This window comes from Pithys albifrons, chromosome 1 (assembly GCF_047495875.1).
Source record: "Pithys albifrons albifrons isolate INPA30051 chromosome 1, PitAlb_v1, whole genome shotgun sequence".
Taxonomy (NCBI): Eukaryota; Metazoa; Chordata; class Aves; order Passeriformes; family Thamnophilidae; genus Pithys; species Pithys albifrons.
In genome coordinates, this window is record NC_092458.1 from 79,323,941 (window position 1) to 79,344,853 (window position 20,913).

A 20,913-nucleotide genomic window follows, 5' to 3' on the forward strand; every position below is an offset into this window, starting at 1 on the left:
AGCTGGGGTTGTTTAGCCTGGAGAAGAGGAGGCTCAGAGGTGACCTCATCACTGTCTAGAACTACCTGAAGGGAAGTTCTAGCTAGGTGGGGGCTGGTCTCTTCTCCCAGGCACTCAGCAATAGGACAAGGGGGCACGGGCTTAAGCTCTGTCAGGGGAAATTTAAGTTGGATATCAGAAAAAAATTCTTTCCAGAGAGAGTAATCAGGCATTGGAATGGGCTGCCCAGAGAGGTGGTGGGTTCACCATCCCTAGAGATTTTTAAACGCAGATTGGACATGGCACTGAGTGCCATGATCTAGTAAATGGACTAGAGTTGGACCAAGGGTTGGACTCGATGATCTTGGAGGTCTTTTCCAACCCAATCAATTCTATGATTCTATGATTCTAAGCAGTGGAAGTTGACATTTCTTCCAAAAATTGTTTTGTGCTCAACTTGAAACAAACATAGCAGTTCCTAATGTGTTTTTCTTATCTTCATATCACTTCTCTTTGGTGGCTTCTAACAATATTCACTAGGCATAAGGGTAAATTCCAAGTCTTTGAGAGCTATGGCTAAAGATCTAGTAGAACAGTAATTAAAACAACTCCAGGTAAATAAAATAATTAAATGACAAACAAAGATGGGGGTTTTCCTTCCCTTGTTGTATAAACCTGCTTTAAAATATGGACTATTAATCTTTCCCCTTGTTTCTGCTGTGTCAAGTTTCACTGCAGTCACTGTTTTTAGGCAAATTTTCCATGTCTGGTAGATGGGCACATTTCTAGACTAAAGACTATACAAGATATAAATTCTAAAGTCATACGTATTTACACCAAAAGACCTAGAACATCATCACAAAGAATCAAGCCTCCTTAAGAGGTTACATAATCCATTATTCACTTTTATTTGTTCTAAAGTGATAAAATTCTGTCAAGTCTCTTTCTGTAACAATAAATGTGTGAATGCCACCCAGTTATCTAGCAACCAGAGCCTTTTTAGAAGAGGGTGTTGTAGGCAGGCCAGAATAAAAGCTTTAATTTAGAATTAATGAGCTCAGTTTGTACCAAGACCCTTTCAGTAACAAATGTAAATTTTAATTATACTGTGTCAGTTCCTAACAGGTTGGAATTCCTTGGGGTTTTTTTCATACATTCTGTGCTATGTCCTCTGTGCTGGTCATTAGGGACCAGACATCTTAATTGCATGGCCATTTCAAAATTAAACATTTTCCCCTTCCGTTTGCAATAAGTAACTAAAGTCTCTGTTGTTTTTCAAATAGAAAAAGGTGCTGCAAAGTGGAATTAAAATTCATTTCCATTATAGTTCTCCATATACGCCTCTCTGGATGTCCCAGCACCTCAGACCACACACTGATGAGCAAGAGAGGTGACAAACATCAAGGATCAGCAAAAATACTCCAAAATAATAATAGCAGTTGAGCAACTTCACGCTAAGACATCATTTACAATTCAGCCACAACACCAGTAATGACAGGATGTCTTTCATTTTCCATCTTTGAAGCTTCGTACAAAAAAAATTTCATGACCTTAAATACCCTGGGAAGCATGTACATATTACTGACAGAAAAATGGATGGAATGAAAGGTAATTAATCTGTTTTTCAAGAAAGATCATAATTTATTTGACCAGGTTCCACTTTCAACAGAAAGCCACTTTGTCTCTGAAGATCTGGCTTTGTTATTCTTATGCACCATTTTTTTAGATACCGTATCTTCATTGAATTTTTCTATTCAGGAGTAGCTGTTCCCACAGAACTTTGTGTATGCAGCTTGCATTGTTGTACATCAATATTTTATCTTCAGACTTTTTTTTTCTTCCATTTTAACCTACCTGACAACATAAAATGGGGAACGAGGGAGAGAAGGAAGGAGACTGAAGGAGCAGTTTAAATAGCAGTTTTGTTTCACTTCTTGAAACAGTTTGTCCAGCAGGATGAAGTGAAATTGGTAAACAGATGTGGGAAATGTAACTTAATTGCCAGGAAACAATCACAGAAAGTATCTTTTACTGCACCAATATTTATGAATGTGACCGCAGGTTCTATTGTAATAAAAGATGGTATTTCTGAGAAAACATGGAATATGAGTAATTTGTAAAATTATTTTGTTAACAAAAGTAAGCACATACAAGTATCCAGACGCTTATTCAGCTTTCTTCATATGTAGCCAAATTCTGAAATAGATATATATAAGTATATTTTAATAGTTTCATTTAGATTGCTCATTTTCTCTCTTTTAAACCATTAGTGTTGACATTGGTTAAAGGGTTATGTATCTGAGACTTTCCACGTTTTCTCCCTATTTGATATACAATCCCAGATGCAGCTTTTATGGCTCCAGCTCTTCAAAGAACCTCAGTTCACAGTATGACTTTACAGACAGCATTTTTGGCTCGCAAGTAGATGCATCACCAGTTTGGGGGCTCATTAGTAACCATAGGCCAAATTCTTGGAAATCTGGATGAGTAATAAATGCCCTAAATTGGTAAAATGGACAGCTGCATGTCTAGGATATAGTAATTGCATTTTTCTTCAGCTGTCAGTGCAAGCTGATACTTGCAGCAATGTTACACATTTGACCTTTTATGATTCCCTAGAAATACTAAATTCTTTTATTAATTACATTACCAAAAAAAAAAAAAGAGGTGTATGCCTGCAGTGTAAGTCTAGCATTTATTTTACATTTTTCAGCTTTTCTGCAACAACAACAAAAAAGTTAGCATTCTGGTTTTATCAACTTTTTTAATAATGCAGTCTAACATTCTGACACCACATGGTTGGAGGTGCTACAAGATCCAGAACAAATCTCCAGTACTTTGTGACCCAGTTGCACCTACACCAACCAAAGCTCACAAAAAGGAAATATACTGGACTGCACAATTTGGGAATATTAATTTCCTGAAAATCGTCTCCTTTACAATTGCAGGGCATCAGATGCCTAATTAAGATTGGAATCTCTGTGTCCTTTGTTTCAAATGCAGTGTGTCAGAAATTAAAACTGTTGATAGTTTAGTCTGTGTTTTGGCTGGTCATCTGGACAAAGTTTATGCTTTCCCTACCTTGTTACCAGTAACAAGCATAGATAAAGGAGAAACTTCGCCCTTGAAGACAGAGCTAACTATAAACTAAAAATAATTGGTCTCCAATGATTCGCTAGTTGCATTTAGAGGTCATTTGGAGGAGAAAATGATGAAGAAGGAGAGGAAGGCTGCCCCCAGACTCAATTCATTGGAGACCCCCAGGCAATTGCATGCTCAGGGAAATTCCAGTGGCTGTGCACATGCGCAGAGAGAAGACTGTTATATAACAAGCAGGTGGAGCTACTGACTTCAGACTGGGCGGTACCAGCCACGCCTGCCCAGTCGGACATCACTGGCCACCTGTATTTTAAGGGCAGATAACTGATGCTTTTTTGGCTTGCTTGCCACATGAGAAAACCTTGTATTTTTAAATAACAGGAATGCCTGTTATTGCAGTGAGCCAGCAAGCGCACTTGGTCTCTGCTTCCTTCTCTGAAAAATCTAAATGTGTGAGTCGGTAAGACATTAGTGTCAGCAACCCCCTTGGGGGGAGGGGGGGGGGAGCTTGCCCGCTTGGCCTTATTGATTTTGAGGTTTTTTTCCTTCCTTTTCCTTCCTGATCCTTTTCCACCTTAAAACTCCTGTCACTTAGCGATCTCTGGTAATAAAAAAAATACTGTAATCTCTCACCAGTGTGTCTGTTTCACTTTCTGGCATCCCTTAGAACCCACCCTTATTACATGCAGCAATAATAGTTTACAAAGATGAGATACTAAGTGGAGAAAAACCACAGCACAGTACCCCCAAGAGGCGAAGCTGAGCAAATTAACATCTCCTGGTAGGCTTCTCTGCAGGCAAGCAACAAAAAGTTGTTCTAGGATGATATTTGCCTGTTTTCTTCCAGTAAATGAGCTTATAATTAAGCTATAGCAGCTCAATTCCTCAGCAACTAGTAGTAGTTGTACCCAGTATCTACTGAGTTTAAGTAGTTTTGTAAAACAATCTACAGTTTTGTTCAGGAATGGCATCTTCATTGAAAGTTTAAAAGTCAGTGGTGCCTAAATATTTCCTCAGGTACATAAAAGGTAATATAGTGTTAGTTGCCATACAAATCTATACATGTAACTTCTGGTTTCATGAATTCATGCCTTTGACTTTCACAAACCATTCAAGGAAGGGGCCACTGCAAAATGTTCCTTCAACAGTGATGCTTCAGCCACATCCAAAATCGTGGATAGGAGATGAATGTAGGAAACAAGGAATGCAACCAGGGTCAGAGTGAACAGAAACATCTTTGACTGATCCAGGACCAATTCAAGAAGCACTCAAAGGCAATGAAAGATCCTTAGTGAAAATCAGACACAGCATGAAGCCTTTGTCACTTAGATGTGCACAAAGTGCTGGTTTAAGCTTGTGTGCCTTGAAGTTTGCTTCTTTACTGACTACCTTGACAAAGATGTCTAGTTTATTTCAAGAATTCTGTCTCTTTGCCTTTGGTGACATTCCATCTCCTTGACTTGACACTTGGTGAGGAGATCTTAGCAGAGTCATTAGGACTGAGACTGTTGTGATTTAACCCCAACCAGCAACTAAATACCACACAGCCACTCACTCTCTCCTCCATTCAGCAGGATAGTGGGGAAGAGCATTGGAAGTGTAAAAGTGAGAAAATTCATGAGCTGAGATAAGAACAGTTTAATAATTTTAATAATAATAACAACAATAATTTGTAGTTAAAAAAAACAACAGAGTGAAATAAAACTTAAGAAAGAAAAGTGATGCAAATTAAATCAATTGCTCACCACCAACCAATCAATGCCCAGACTGTCACCAAGCAGCAACCATGCATGGCAAGCCTTCCCTCTAGTTTGTTGCTGAACAAGATCTCATATTTTCAAAAAGATCATGCTCAAAGCCCCATCTAACCTGGCCTTGAACACTTCCAGGGACAGGACAACCACAGCTTCTCTGGGCAACTTGTGGCAGCGCCTCACTACTCTCAGAGTGAAGAATTTCTTCCTATTATTTAATTTACACCATCCTTGAGTTTGAATCCACTTCCCCTAGCCCTGTCACTACATTTCCTTGTAAAAATCCCTCTCCAGATTTCTTGTAGCCTCCTTCAGGTGCTGAAAGCCACAACAAAGGCACCCTAGAGCTTTCTCCAGACTAAACCTCTCAGTGATATGGATGAGACTCTGTGCCGGTTCTGGCTGGGGTAGAATTAATTTTCTTCACCATAGCTAGTATGAGACTACGTGTGCCCTCTCTGAGCATAGCCATCATTTAAATAAATTAAAAAACTTAGAAACCTGTCAGAAGCTAAAAAGATAAGTTTTCCAAAGGCAGCCACCCGTGGATGTGTCTGTCAGCTGCTGAGAAATACAGGCAATGGGTATTTAATGCCTCACCTGAGCCAGGTTAGCATGTCAGTTCTACCCTGGGGATTTTAGCTTGGTGAAGTAAAACTTGAGTCCACACCCAAGGATGATGCAGAGGTCAGAAGAGTGATGGCTTTGTGTTTATTATTCAGTAGAAGGGTCTGTATATGACTACCCAGCAATTTAGCCAGGATGAATCTTCAAATTTTGGAGCTCTTCATAATGAACCGTAGAGGGAAACTGGCGGTTTTTTGTATCTGTCATGGTGGAGTAAACCCTTCCTGACATCCACTGTGCTTTGCAGAGAAAATATAGTTAGACATTGCTTCAGACTTTGTTTTAGTTTGGGCTTTGCTTTAGTTGTATCTGCAAGGTGTAAAAGGAACAGGAGTTGCAACCTATTATTTTCCAGGGATGTATGAAGCACAGCTCTACAGGTAGAGGCTTCCTCCTCTTTCTGTGACTGAAATACCAGCTTAATTCTACCGTAATTTCTGCGTCTGGTTTGTATTTTAACTTGGTTGGCCATGAGCAACTCAAAACATTAATTGTCCAGGTCAAACAAGAGGTGTCCTTCAAGGGGCCAGACTGGGACCAATACGATTTAATATTGTCAGTGACACAGAGAGTGGCATTGAGTGCATCAGCAAATTCACAGATGACACCAAATTTATTCACTAGAGGAACAGGATGCCATCCAGAGGGGCCTTGAAAGGTCCTTGATTCTATGCAAACCAGATGTGCCTCACATGATCTCTTTAGGTCCATAAACAATGCTTTGCAGGGACAACATTGAGATTGCAGACTTCAAAAGTCCCACTGATGACACAGGACACTGGACTCACTTCACAAGTCCCTTGTTTAAGGTTAGAAAACACCATGCTGATCTTGATACTTTGGAAGAGTGAGTGAGTGTCATGGTTTAGGAATGGTACTCCTCAATCTAGTAGTCCCACTAAAATGTTACTGCCTCTCAAGTCACTCTTCCTTCCCACCCCCTCCACCTCCCATCCTCTGGCCGGCTGGAGAGGAGAATTGGAGGCACAAAAGGTAAGGATCACAGATTGAGATAACAACAATTTCCTGGAAATAACAATGCGATGAGAAAATGAACATTAACAACAACAATATTAATAACAAAAGATGTAAGACAAAGAAACTACTTACATGGAAACCCCCCCACAATAAAGAATATCAGACCATTCTGCCACATTTTCTTGACTGGAAGGAGCCCCTTTCTCCCAGGAAGAGAGAATCCCTTTCCCCTACCCACATGACATGAGATGGTATCAAATAACGCCCGGGTCCTGGCCAGAACCCCACCCCAGTTACTGCATAAGTTAATGTCCTGGCTGAACCAGGACAGCCAGCAGAAAGCCTTCAGGGAAATTGATGAGAGGAGGGGCCTGAGATCAATGAAAATGATACCAATAGAGAAAATTGGCAGAAGTAGGACTCTTTTCATAGGGACCTTTTTTATAGGTCTCATTGTGGTCAATGTTAATAATCAGACATTGCAGCAGAAGCCTTTGATGTCCTAAGGTCTTCAAGGCCAGGAACTATACTTCTTCCTTCTGTCCCCATCTCTATCCAAGTACAGATATTAGACTATAACAGAGCAAAGTGAAATGCTCTTTCCCAAAGAGGCTTATAACCTGAACATTTGAAAAGATATAGATAGTGACTGGACATATCACTAGATCTACTTCTCTACCTATTTTATGTGCCTTTTACTGCAGTATTTATTTATTTAACTGAATATGTACATATAAATGGCCATAATTTTAGGGTTTCTATCTCGATAAGTTTACATACGTTGTTTGTCTGAGTCACCCTCCATCTTCATAAGCTGCAGTGTGGTGTGGGAGTGCAGAACAGCATTCCTGGAAACACCATGTCTTGGGGTATTTGGGGGCTGTGGGTGTTGTGGCATATCTTCTATGCTGAAGCTCATCTTTTGTGCTTGTTCAGGGGAAATGCAAGCCCCAGGCAGTGCTTTGGCAAGTGGAAACAAGGACATTGCTACACAGCCTCAGTTCAAGTATGCAGTTGAAGAAGACATTGCTCTTGTCTGCTGATAAAGCCAGCATGTGGGAATGGGTACCACATGTCATACAAGTCAGCAGTTTTCAACTCCTGAAAAGTCTCACCTGTGTTTTGATAGCACAAGCCCATATGACTTCAGATGCAGTCTTACCCATCAGTGACTGAACTCTTTAAAGAAAGTCAGATCTGAAATGGGATGTAAACACGAGTAGAAGACACTGTTCAATATCCATAATTTCAGTCCTAAAAACACTGAGGCAGCTGCCAGCTCCAAGACATCCAGCTCTGCAGTGCCTCAGCTCTGCCTCCTGGCATGCTCATGAATGTGCCTGTGCTGACAAGACTGAGCAGATTAGTAGTCAATTAATTCTCAGTATTCCTCTCACACAGCTCCTCATTATGAATTTTTAAACAACAACTTCAAAGTCTACTGCCACCCACTTTTCCATTTGATATCTCACTGGTTAAAATGTTCAACCTTTTCTTTCTAGGGGTTCAAAGCCCCATCTCATGTTGCCTTGAGGTGGAGCAAGCAATAGAACTGTTACCTTGCTGGAATCAAATATTGTGGGACCTGTTTTAGACTGCATTACTCAAAGGATTAGCTAATCTGGAAGCAAAAGCACTCACTTGGAAAGAGGGCAAAGACTTGAATTGCTTTCCCTGCTTGACACCCTTCATGCATTTCAGTCCATTGTGCTGGTATTGGCAGGGGTAGTGTTAATTTTTTCCATACTGGCTCTTATAATGACATGTTTTGGATTTGTGCTGGAAACAGCGCCAATAGTACAAGGATGGTCTTGTTATGCCTGAGCAGTGTTTGTACAGAGTCAAGGCCTTTTCTGTTCCTCACCTCACCTCATGAGAAAGGAGGCTGGGGGTACACATGCACTTGAGAGGAGACTCAACTAGGACAGCTGATCCCAGCTGAGCCAAGGGATGTTCCAGGCTGAATGGTGTCATGTCCAGTGATAAACCAAGGGAAAGACTGACCAAGGAGGCCAGTGCACAGGGACTGATAGGACATTGGTCCATTGATGGTGAGCAATTCTTTTCATTTGCATCACTTGTCTTTCTTGGCATCTATGTCTCTCTGGTTTTTAGTTTCCTTTTCATTACAGATTATTAGAATTATTCTTTTATATTGCTATTGATATCATTATTGTTATTGCAGTTATCATTAAAATGTTCTTATCTCAACACACAAGTTTTTTCACTTTCACCCCTCCAAATCCCTTTGCCCCCATTCTGCTGGGAGGGGGAGTGGCAGAGTGGCTATGTGGTGTTTAGTTCCTGGTTGGGGTTAAATTATGACATCCATGGCGTTCTTTTAAAGGGAAAAAAGCACAGAACTTATATGTCTCCCATTGCTGGCTTGCTGTAATAACCAACATGGTATAAAGGCACATGGCCATGGGTTTCCCTTTCTTTAATAAATCCTGAACTGCTAGATGATGAGTGAATGAGCTTCATCACAGATTTTATGAGCCTTATACCTCAGGTCAAGAATTCCATGGCTTGGTGATGTGGGGATTGTTGTGGAAGCACAGTTAAGAATTAAGCTTAAGATTTAGAGGTTCAAGTTCTATAAAATCTATAAAATATCCTCTGTGGGTTTTCTCTGTTGTTGATGCATCACAGGTAAATTTTGTGAAGAGAAATGAAACAGCTTCATTTGCATTTCTGTAAAGCCAGGTTTGATTGAAGAGAAATAAAAGCTATAAATATATCTGGATGCATATCGATCCTCTAATCTGAAAATAAATGCATTTGTGATGCAATCTACCACCTGAAAAAGAAATTAAGGAGAAAAAAAATTAAAAATGCAAAAAGGGAGAAGTTAATTCAAAAATATCTCTTGGGTGTTAATAAAATTAAAAGATATTCTTGCAGTGTAGATTCATAAAAGACTACTTTTATTAAGTCGATAATTGGAAGTCAGAACAAGTACATATGTCAAATGGATGAGGCTGTCAGCAAAAACATGGTAGAGCAATGTGTTGAGATGATTAAATAAAAAACATGGAACATGGGAAATGACAAGAGTATTTCAATTTTAACAGGAAAGAAAGATAATATTTCAAATTCACGGGGAAACAAGAAGGTATTGTAGCTCTTCTTGTGACACTTTGAATAGAGCTGCATCAGCAATAGCAAATTACCGCAGGTGGGTGATATTTATCAGAGGGAAAATCAGGATTGCAAATGGCACTTACGAGCAGAAATTTAAACTAGGTCTCATTGTCCCCAGAATAGATACACTGAAGTTTCTACATCAAAGAATTCAAGTAAAATTAGATTCATTTCTGGAACTATGGGAGCCCTGTAGTGCCCACTGAGCTATTGATGGGTGTATCACTGTTATACAAAGGCGATACAGAAAATGCAAAGTCGACAACAATGTTTATTGAATATTGAAAAGTCATGAGGAAAAATATTACAAAATACAAGCATGTTGTTTTCAGAATCAGAAGTTTCTTTTAAAAACAAAATAAAACCTTCTTTTCTGATTTTTGAACATTGAGGACTTCATACATTTATTTTCTCTCAGCTTTTCTCATCAAAATAAGACCTGGAATAACCTTTTTTTATGAAAGGCAATGAAAATTCCCACAGACCCATATGATTCCAGAAACTGGAACTTAACAAGGCTTAGTAAAAACATTGTCACTAACTTGTGCTAATTCTCAGCTTTCAGCAACTGTCCAAATTCAACTGTCATTTCTGAAAACATTGTCTTTAGTACAAAATGCAATCCAATATAAATGTAGTATTTATAGAAAGAATACTGTATATACATATAGTATGTATCATTTGAGTATGATATTGTTGATATAGCTTACTTAGTACAAATATAACATATTTGTATGCAGCTGTAGTTTTAGGGCTGCTAAATCTCATTAGAGAAATAAAGTTCCTGCCAGAACACTTGCTCTGCTCTGGGCTCACCTCCATGGGCCAAGGTTCCTGCCAGGACTTGACTCTGGCCTGGCTTTCCACAGGCTGCAGCTTCCTTCATGGCATATCTGCCTGGCCCAGTGTGGGATCCTATAGGAGCTACAGGTAGATCTCTGCTCCACTGTTGACCTCCTTGGTCTACAGGGGGACAGCCTGCATGACCATGGGCTGCACCATGGGCTGCAGGGGAATCTCTGCTCTGCTACCTGGGGCATGTCCTTTCCCTCCTTCTGCACTGACTTCAGTGTCTGCAGGGCTGTTCACATGTTTTCATTCTTCCAGTTTCTGTACATCATTTTATACCTTTCCCTAAATACGTTATCACAGAGACATCACCAACATCATTTGGTGCTCATTTTTGCCCAGTTGTGTGTCCATTTTGGAGCCATCTGGAACTGTGTCTGTGAAACAAGGGGGCAGTCTCTGGTGTCTTTTCACAAATGGCATCACTGCAGGACCCCTAGACAGATCTCTAAAGTCAGAACTAGGACAGATCCAGGAAATGGAAAGCAATTATATGATGCATCAATGGAAGGTTGTGTTTTACATTATAACTCATTGATTAAAACACCTTCACAAAATGTGTGGAAGGACTGCACATTGTAGTCTCTCGGGATCTAACAATCTCAGCATACTAGGGAAATGGTGATGTACAGTTGCTTTCCTATTTCTTGGTGACTGTTATAGAAAAGCAATTCCCTAATAGGGTGAAGATTAACAAAAAACATCCTCTCAGATTAAGCCTCAGGTGTATATTTCTTCTCTTGGTCAGGAAGATAAAAACATCAAGATTCAGCAGCTGAGCCACTGAAGTGTATCCATCATTCAGCACATGAACCAATTCCTTAAGAATTATGCCGTAAGGTATTTAAATCTCCATCTCCCTGGGGCCGCACTTCAACACAACAGCTGAATCCCTTTTTCTCACCTTTTCTTGTTGCACATTTTTTGAAGGGACAGATAAGGCACCAGTGAATGACTGGCCTCACAGAAATCTTCACTAAAACCAGAGGTGGCAACCACAGAAATCTTTGCAATCATTTGTCTAAGATTGCAGTCATTAATAAGAAATCTTCTAATTTGCTTGTAACAATGGCAACAACAATAATTTCTTCTTAGATCATTATGTTGGCTTTTCTCAGATATTTCCATAACACAGCAAGAATCTCAGAACAGCAAGACTGTGTAAGAGCCAGAGAAGACTGTGTGTACATTCAGAGACCAGACAAATTAGAACTGGAATCTACTGAAGAACCATAAGCAGTTTCAAACATTCTTGAGCTAAGAATAGCTGGTAGCTGAGGCAATATCAAGAGCTTGCACTTTTCTTACTCTCACTTTGTTTCTTTTGATGATTAGTGAGAATAGGGCACTGGACCTGATCTGAGTCAGGATAGATCTTTTTATGTCATGCAATGATTGGAATGAAGAGAGCTGAAATTATTTTGATGGATTACAAACCTCCAATAGGAATCCAAGGTAATTGGTCAAAAATATTTTTGGCCTTTGTTCTGCAGAAATAATACCATGCTGTGCATTAGGAAAATTGTTCTCCAGTAATCACTTGGAGCTATGAAGTTTGACATCCTGATTATTATATTTTAATTCTTAGCATGATGTAAAATGCTTTTTTATTCCTTTGCATAGCATGTTGTGGAGGATTGACACTGACTGATTGCCAGGTGCCTACCAGCCACTCTATCACTCCCTTCCTGAGCAGGACAGGATGGGGGAAATAATATGATGGAAAAGCTCACTGGTCAAGATAAGGACAGGAACTTCACCCAGAAGTTACCACCACAAACAAAACAGACTTGACTTGGGGAAATCAATTTAATTTATTGCCAGTTATTAACAAAGTAGAATAGTGAGAAATAAGAACAAATCTTAAAACACTTTCCCTTCACCTCTCTCTTCTTCCCAGGCTCAACTTCAGTTTCAAATTTTTTACTTCCTCCCCTCAAGAAGGGCAGAGAGATGAGGAATGGGGCACTTCATGTCTGCCCCTCTCAACTCCTCTCTCTTCCCCTGCTCCAGCAGGTTCTCACTCAGTCCTTCATGAACTGCAATATGAGTTCTTCCCAAAAACTTCTCTGGGATGGGTCTTTTCCACAAGGTTCAGTCCTTCAGGAACACACTGTTTCTCCATGGGGCCACTGGTCCTGCCAGAAACCCTGTTCCTACATGGGCTTCTCTCCCCAGGCTAAGGTTCCTGTCAGGGCCTGCTGCAGTGCAAATTCTCCATGGGGTCATACCTTCCTTCAGGGCCCATCCAGCTGTATGGATTTGGCCACAGACTGCAGGTGGGTCTCTTCCACTGGGGATGTCCATAGGCTATAGGGGCACAGGTGCCTCACCATGGTTTGCACCATGATTTGCAAGGGAATTTCTGCTTTAGCACCTGGAGCACCTCCTCCCCTTCCTTCTTCATTGACCATGGTGTCTGCAGGTCTATTTTCTCTCACATTTTCTCACTTCTCTGTCTCACAGCTCCTATGTAGTGTGTTTCACTATTTCTTAAATAAGTTATCTCTGAGGTTCCAGTAGTGCTGGTGGGCTAAACTTTGGCCAGCAGTGGGTCCATCTTGGAGCCAGCTAGAATTAGCTCTACCTGACATGGGGACAGCTCCTGGCATTTTCTCACACCCACTGCCAACCACTACCAAAATCTTGCCACATAAATCAAATAAACCTGACTCTGACATGACAAATGGCTCAGTTTCCATCTTCTTTTTGCCTTAGTCACAGTTGGACTTGTCTCAGCCAACTGCTGTTTCCAAAGGTGCCGACATCTAATCTAAGCTTGTTTCCTTTTCTCCCTGTGGACTGTGGAGAGCAAGAAAGACATCCCAAGAGAAGATCTCACTTGTTTAGGTATTTGTCTTAGGGAAAATCTTTGGATGTGATTTGGCTTGAATGTGGCAGAAGCACAAATAACAAGCATAAATATTTGACTGATCTCGAGACAAAAACTTGGGTGAGATGCATTATTGCATGTTCTAATAAGTCTGCCTACAACAAATAAAACTGAAACCTAGAAAAGTTTAATTGCACAAGTCTTTTAAAATATAAGGAGTACGCCATAAACGTCAAAAAATAGATAACAAAAAATTCCTAATAATCCTAGATAAACAGTAACTTCTGTAAGGGAAATTTAGTTATTTTGAGATATCTTAGTTTTCCCCAGGAACTATAACTATGAGGAAGATGAGTTTAGATTTCTCTTTTCTTGTCTGTATATTCCTAGTTACTTTTGGTATTTGAAACTGTTTTACTTCCATCATCTTTGATGCCCTTTTACAAGATGAAGTGAGACATCAGTTTATTTGTGGTTGTCTTTTGTTAATAGTCAATTGGGGGTTTTTTATCTTGTCAAAGACAGAAATACATGAGGATGGATTTTTCCTTTCCAGCTGAAACTTTAGCCAATTTTAGCCAATACAATTTTAGCCAATATGCTGCAACAAAAGATCCCCTTCAGGTCATTTGGTAGAAGGTGTCACTTCTAAATGACTATAAGCGTGTTAATCTTGTCATAACTCACTTATGAGATTTCACCTAGTCAATCTATCATAAGAATACGTTCTATCAGCACACAAAATGATATAAGGTTTGCCTTCGTTCCCCCTTATTTTTCCCCCTCTTTGTTTCAATGGTTGTCCCCTTTGTGGTCTGTATAGTTTTGACAGTTTGTGTTTGACCCCATTACACTGATCTAATTGATGACCACTTGAATTATAATGACAAAGTAGCTGTATTAATCATGTAATACATCTGACTTATTTTACCACTTTAGCCCTCTGGGAAATCCTTTAGCAAATTATGTCCACATGTTAAGCTCCTTTGAACAATCAGTCCAGCTAAAGTCTTAGCCACCAAAACCCATTTCTTTTCTTTAGAAAGCAATCTCCTAATTTCTAGCGACTTAGCCTTTTTCCACCAGGTTAGAACCATATTATATGAATATTTCATGCACAAAGAACATTCATTTTCGTGCAGGCAAATGAAATTAACACAGTAGCTGTCAAATAACGTGAAATGTAATTTTTCCTATTTTTAAGTATGGAACAACAGCTTGCAAGCTTGAAAAATATCACCATTCTTCCTTTTTTCTGTTTGTTGAAAATGACATGGAATATTTATCAAGATGAGTAAAATTTGCTCAGCTTTCACCTTACTCTAGAAAATCATATTGCCTCATCTTATTCTGTAAAGTAGAAATGAGAGAAAATTCTTCAGAAGAACATGTGAGGCAATTCAGATTTTTTTTGGCTGGACTTTCTTGTTAATAGTACATTCTGTGAGGGACATGAACATTTTCTGTCATAACTTTGTGACAAGTTATATGTTGTTGTATTTTGATTGCCTTTTAGATCACAGGTCCCCATAATCCACTGGGTTGGAAAAGACTCTGAGATCATCAAGTCCAATCTATGACCTAATATCACCTTGTCTACTAGGCCATGGCACTAAGTGCCACATCCAGTCTCTTCTTAAGTATCTTCAGGGATGGTGACTCGACTACCTCCCTGGGCAGCCCATTCCAATGCCCAGCCACTCTTTCTGTGAGGAACTTCTTCCTACTGTCTAACCTAAACCTCTTAAACTTAAAGCTGTGTTCTCTTGTCCTACATCTGGTTGCCTGGGAGAAGGCACCAATCCCCACCTGGCTACAACATCCTTTCAGGTAATTGTAGAGAGTCATAATGTCTCCCCTGAGCCTCCTCTTCTCCAGGCTGAGCAACTCATTCCCTTAGCTGCTCCTCACAGGACTTGTGCACCAGACCCTTCAGCAAACTCACTGCCCTTCTTTGTACACTTTCCAGCATCTCAATGTCTTTCCTAAGCTGAGGGGCCCAGTCCTGGAGGTGCGGCCTTACCATTGCGAAATACAGAAGAAGAATTACTTCCCTGGTCCTGCTGGCCACACTATTCCTGATACAGGCCAGGATGCCATTGGCCTTCTTCGCCATGAGGGCACACTGCTGGCTCGTTCAGCCTGCTGTCAGTCAGAACCCCCAAAACACTTTCTGCCTGGCTGCTTTCCAAACACTGTCCTGAGCCTACAGCGTTTCATGGCATTGTTGTAGTCAAATTGCAAGACCCAGCACCTTGCCTTGTTCAGCCCCATACTATTGGATTTGGCACATCTCTCCAGTCTGTCCAGGTCCCTCTGCAGTGCTGTCCTGCCTTTCAGCAGACTGACACTCTCCCCTGATTTGGTGTCATCTGCAAATTTGCTAATGGTACTCTCGACCCTCTCATCCAAATCATCAGTAAAAATATTAAACAGAACTGGGCCCAACACTGACCCCTGGGGGACACCACTGGTGACTGGTCACCAGCTGGATGCAGCTTTGTTCACCAGCACTCTTTGGGCCCAGTCATCCAGCCAGCTGTTAACCCAACAGAGAGTGCCCCTGTCCAAGCCGTGGGCTGCCAGCTTTTCCAGAAGTATGGCACAGGAGATGGTGTCAAAGACTTTGCTGTAGTCCAGGTAGATGACATCCACAGCCTTCCTCTCATTCACCAGTCAGGTCACCTGGTCATAGAAAGTGATCAGGTTGCTCAGTCAGGACCTGCCCCTCCTAAATCCATGCTGCCTGGGTCTGATTCCACAGCCATCCTGTAGGTGCTGTGTGATCACGCTCAAGATGATCTGCTCCATAACCCTGCCAGGCACCAAGGTCAGACTGACAGGCCTGTAGTTTCCTGGATCCTCCTTCCGGTCCTTCTTATGGATGGGCATCACACTGGCCAATTTCCAGCCATCTGGGACCTCCCCAATGATCCAGGACTGTTGATAAATGATGGAGAGTGGCTTGGCAAGCTCTTCTGCCAGCTCCCTCCTCACCCTAGGTTGCATCCCATCTGGTCCCATAGACTTGTGAGGATCTACTTGGCTCAGCAGGTCACTGCTTGGATTACAGAGGGACTATTCAGCTCCCCATCCTTGTCTACCAGCTGAAGAGGCCAGTTGTCCTGAGGACAACCTGTCTTACTGTTGAAAACTGAGACAAAGAAGGTGTTAAGTACCTCAGTTTTTTCCTTGTCTTTGGTAACTGTGTTCCATTCACATCCAATAAGAAATGGAGGTTTTCTTTGCTCCTCCTTTTCCTATTGATCTATTTACGAAAACTCACTATATTATTCCAGAAGCAGTCAGATTAAGTTCAAATTGTGCTTTTGCCTTTCTGATTTCCTTTTTGCAGGACCCAACAACGTTCTTAAACACTTCATGAGTTTCCTGCCCTTTTTCCCAGAGGTGACTAACCCTCCCTGAATTCCTGCAAAAGTTCTCTGCCTAACCAGGCTGATCTGATTCTCTGCCAGCTAACCTTTCAGCACATGCATAGGTCTGCACTGTAGCTGCCTGATTTATGTGACCTTCCAAGATAAATGCATATGGAAACCCCAGTTGAGAAGCAGCCTTTCCCACAGAAAGAACACAAAATCTCAGCACCACTTAATCTCATAATTAGTTCAGAAATTGTATACTGTCTACATACTACATGAATAAATACCATCTCAGGTGCATGAGTTATACTCTGAGTAGATATGCAATGGTCCATATGCTTGATGCATCTGACAGAAATGTAGTCAAGTGAGCACAATAGTGAACCTCGCTGCATTCATCTTCCATTTCAACACCACTTAGGTCAGTGTGTTCAGCTGAGCTGGCAAATTGCCAGCTACTCAAACACAGAGTAAGAGTTCCCTTCTCCCCACTGAGAAAAGGGATAAACTGGAAAACTTAAAACAGGTTTATATATTTATACAGAAAAGAGAAAATTAAAAGAAAACTACAATATAACGCACACCTACATGAGTTAGATATAACAACAATCTTCTACCTCCCACTGAAAACAGATCCCATCACTCCAGACCCATAAAGCACCCCAAAAAGACACCTCCCAAAAGAACTCAACCTCCCCAGAAAAAAACTCAAGCAGAGAGAAAACTAATAATGAACATTATACTTCCCTAAGATAATATGGTGGTAAGCCAGTGCTGGGCCTAGCCCTCCCATCCCTCCCGGGATGGCACAGGACATCCTACCAGGACCACAGCCATGAAGGAACTGCTCAGGCACCTCCTACACCCACTTTTATACTTAAGATGACATCAGAATATGGTATGGAATACCACTGGCCATTAGAAATCAGCTATCAGCTGGCCTGACCCAGCTCGAGTCAGCCACTCTGAGTTGAGGCCTACTCTGAAAACTAAAGCCTAAATTTAGGCCTAGCTAAACCCATAACAGTCAGGTTTAGCGCCTTCCTGCTTTGTGTCTTCTCCAGTGCTCAGAGTTCTGCCTGCCCCTCTAAGACTTTAGAAAGAACTGCATCATAACTAGTGTAATCTACCCTTCTATCACCTTACTCTACCAGTCAGATGTTAAATGAATCAGAAAGAAAGGGCAAGAGCACTAATTTCTTTAGGGTGATTGTACGAATTTATCTGCAACAGAATTTCAAAGCTCACAAATCTGAGAATTCTTCACAGGCTCAAGGGTTGCTCCTACCCAAACACAAGAGTGTTACTCAGTAGAGGAACCAACAGCCTGCTTAGGTGGAGCTCTTATTACTTGACTTGAAACAATGAAGGTAGCCTTAAAAGATGGTAATCAAAAGTTAGAAGTCTCCTTTCAACAGATTTGTGGTATAATTACTGACTGCACTTGAAGCATGAGGCCACACAAGGGTGACATTAGTAACTTTACACAAATAATTTATTGTAGAATTTTATTTCAATTATTATTGTCTTTAATACTTATCACTCAGGGTATTGCAGGACTCATAATGGAGCTACTCTTAAGGGGCATTTGAAAGAAAATGAATAATTCAATATGTTAGATAAAATATTTTTTGAGCCTTCTTGGTAGGAAAAAAAAATGTGGGTATTGTGGATAGTTCTCTTAAATTATTTGGTTTTATTATTCCTCCTACCAGAATCATAATAATAGTACTAAAATGTTAGATCAGGGTATTTTCTGACAATGAAATATCTTGTATGCATGTGTGTTGTGTGCAGTGAATCAGAAGATTACAAAATGCATTTCAGGAAATACTTGTGCACTTAGGTAAGTGAACAATCTAACCTATTGTTGTGAAATACAGTAGTTTTCTTAGTAAGATAAAGGCATGCTGAAAGAAAAACATCTCTATATAAAACATACAAAAAGAAACGCTGACATGGTAAGTGATTTACCAAGGTACTGTGTCTTAGCAGCAAGAAACCTTGTGGGACTTTTTAAAAAACATCTTGATGGCATTAATTACATTGATAAATCCATGAAGTTGTCCTTTCTGCCCTCATTAAACTAGAAAGGGTGCTGCTGCCTCGTTGTCTGCCCATGGGACTCAATCCACCCATGGGATCCACCCGTGGCTACCCCTATATCACAGAATCAAAAATCATAGAACAATTTGGGCTGGAAGGGACCTTAAAGATCATCTGGTTCAAAACCCCCTACCATGAGCAGGGAACCTTCCACTAGACCAGGTTACTCAGAGCCCCATCTGGCCTGGCCTTGAACACCTCTAGGGACAGGGAATCCACAACCTCGCTGGTCAACAAACAGCAGATGACTGAGTTGAAAGAGAAATCTCCTTTTGCATGACAGAGTAACATATGCAAGACTGTTTAGGGTGAAATCTTATAGGAATCTCTTTCTAGTTTTCCTCTGGAGAAGGGCTATTTTGGCCCTAGAAAAATAGAGATATTTTTCTAGGCCACACAGCAGTGTTAAACTCACCTACATTCACCACAGGTTTTAACCAGTGAAACATTTTCATGATCACAATTGCCCTGGGGTGCACAAAAATTCTAGTATTCACATTTTCTTTTCCCCAAATATGCCTTTTTGGCTTTTTGGTGCTTTGCCTTCTTTAAAGAGACTGAACTACTGGGGATTAATGACTCAGACATTTGACCACCTGCAGTGACGGCCCAGGGACTGAATGATTCGTGCTGAGGGCTCAGTCAGCAGAGTGCTTTGCTGACAATGTGCAGAGTGGCCACCCGGGCCAGGGGCTGAAGGCATGCACATCCGACACCTCAGGCTACAAGCTGGGTGTTAAACAAGATACAGAAAGAGGCAAATCCTATGAGGTGGGGTAGAGTTTCTTTTTCATTACACAGAGGACTCAGCTGTGATAACTCCCTGGAATATTCACATCTAGCATGAAGATATTCATCTCTCCTTGATGAGAAACAGTGGGCCATAATGGACTCAGCAGTGCGGATGTAAGAGACAGATACAACATTTCATAAGGTGTCAAAGACTCCCAAAGTATCCTGTGACTCACAGTATTACATCGTTCAGTGTAAAACTCCCTGGGCTTATATAGCTCTGATTTTCAGGGCTCCCCTCAACAACTTGAGCTTCTACCACCTCAATGGATCTGGATTGAAACCACCACCTGGACCACTGATCCAAGGGCCTTCCTGCAGGCATATTACATTTGAATTTTGGGAGACAAGAAACCTTCAGGAAAGAAACAAATTTTGTAGACAAGTTTCCTGAGGAAAAGGATAGTTGTCTAGATCAGCAGATACACCTTACGATGCAATCACTGCTACCAGAAGAGACAGCAGAGACTTGACAAGGGGCTTCATCTTTAATATTTTATATCCAACCTGATTTTAACCCAGAAGAAACCAAATTCTCTACTCCCTGTCCTATGGGAAGATGTGTGTCTAGTCTTCTTTCACAGTGTGGATCTGTTTGCCTAATCACACATCACTTCATGGCAAAACAAATGCTCAGTGGTTCTGCACTAGTCAATTTGCACCTTGTGTGCTGTCCTCCACTTGGTCATGTTTCTTTGTGTATATTTACTTTTACCAGGATTATCAACATAAGATTAGATATTTTGGCCAAGGTTAATAGAAGGTGTGCTGCTGTCTTTCCTGTACCATTTTTGTTTTAATTTCCTTAGCTTTGGTTAGGATAACAAAGCAGTCTGAAGTGCAAGAAACCATTCCAACCTACAAAGCTTTAGACCATTAGTAATGCTGGAATTAAAAGATTAGAACACTTGTTTCAAGTGCTAAGTAGCCGTATTCTCTTATTAATGTCACACTCTACTAAGCATTATGCCATACTTTGTAATGCATGGATTCATCCCACACATCCTGTACTGAAAAGTGCTTTGGGCTTGTGTTTAAATTTGAGTACTTTTCTAAATCAAGATTCCAGGCTTTATACTCTCTGACATTCCTTTCTTCCTCTCATTCTCTCCAAACCCAGTTCTCAGTGCCCTTAAATGTGTTTAGTTTGAAAGCCACACCTCAGTGATTTTATGAAGACCCAGAGCCCACGCTTAATCTAGAGACATCCCTAGACATTATATGTGAAAACACGTCATTGAATCAGGCCTACTGGGCCTTAAATGGACTGTGTGCTTGCAGTTCCTGCTGAGTCGTTTTTATCTGGATTCCTGCAGAGGCATTTTTTACATCTGTCTGAGTTGTCTGTACTGCAAAGCTGGATGTATGACAG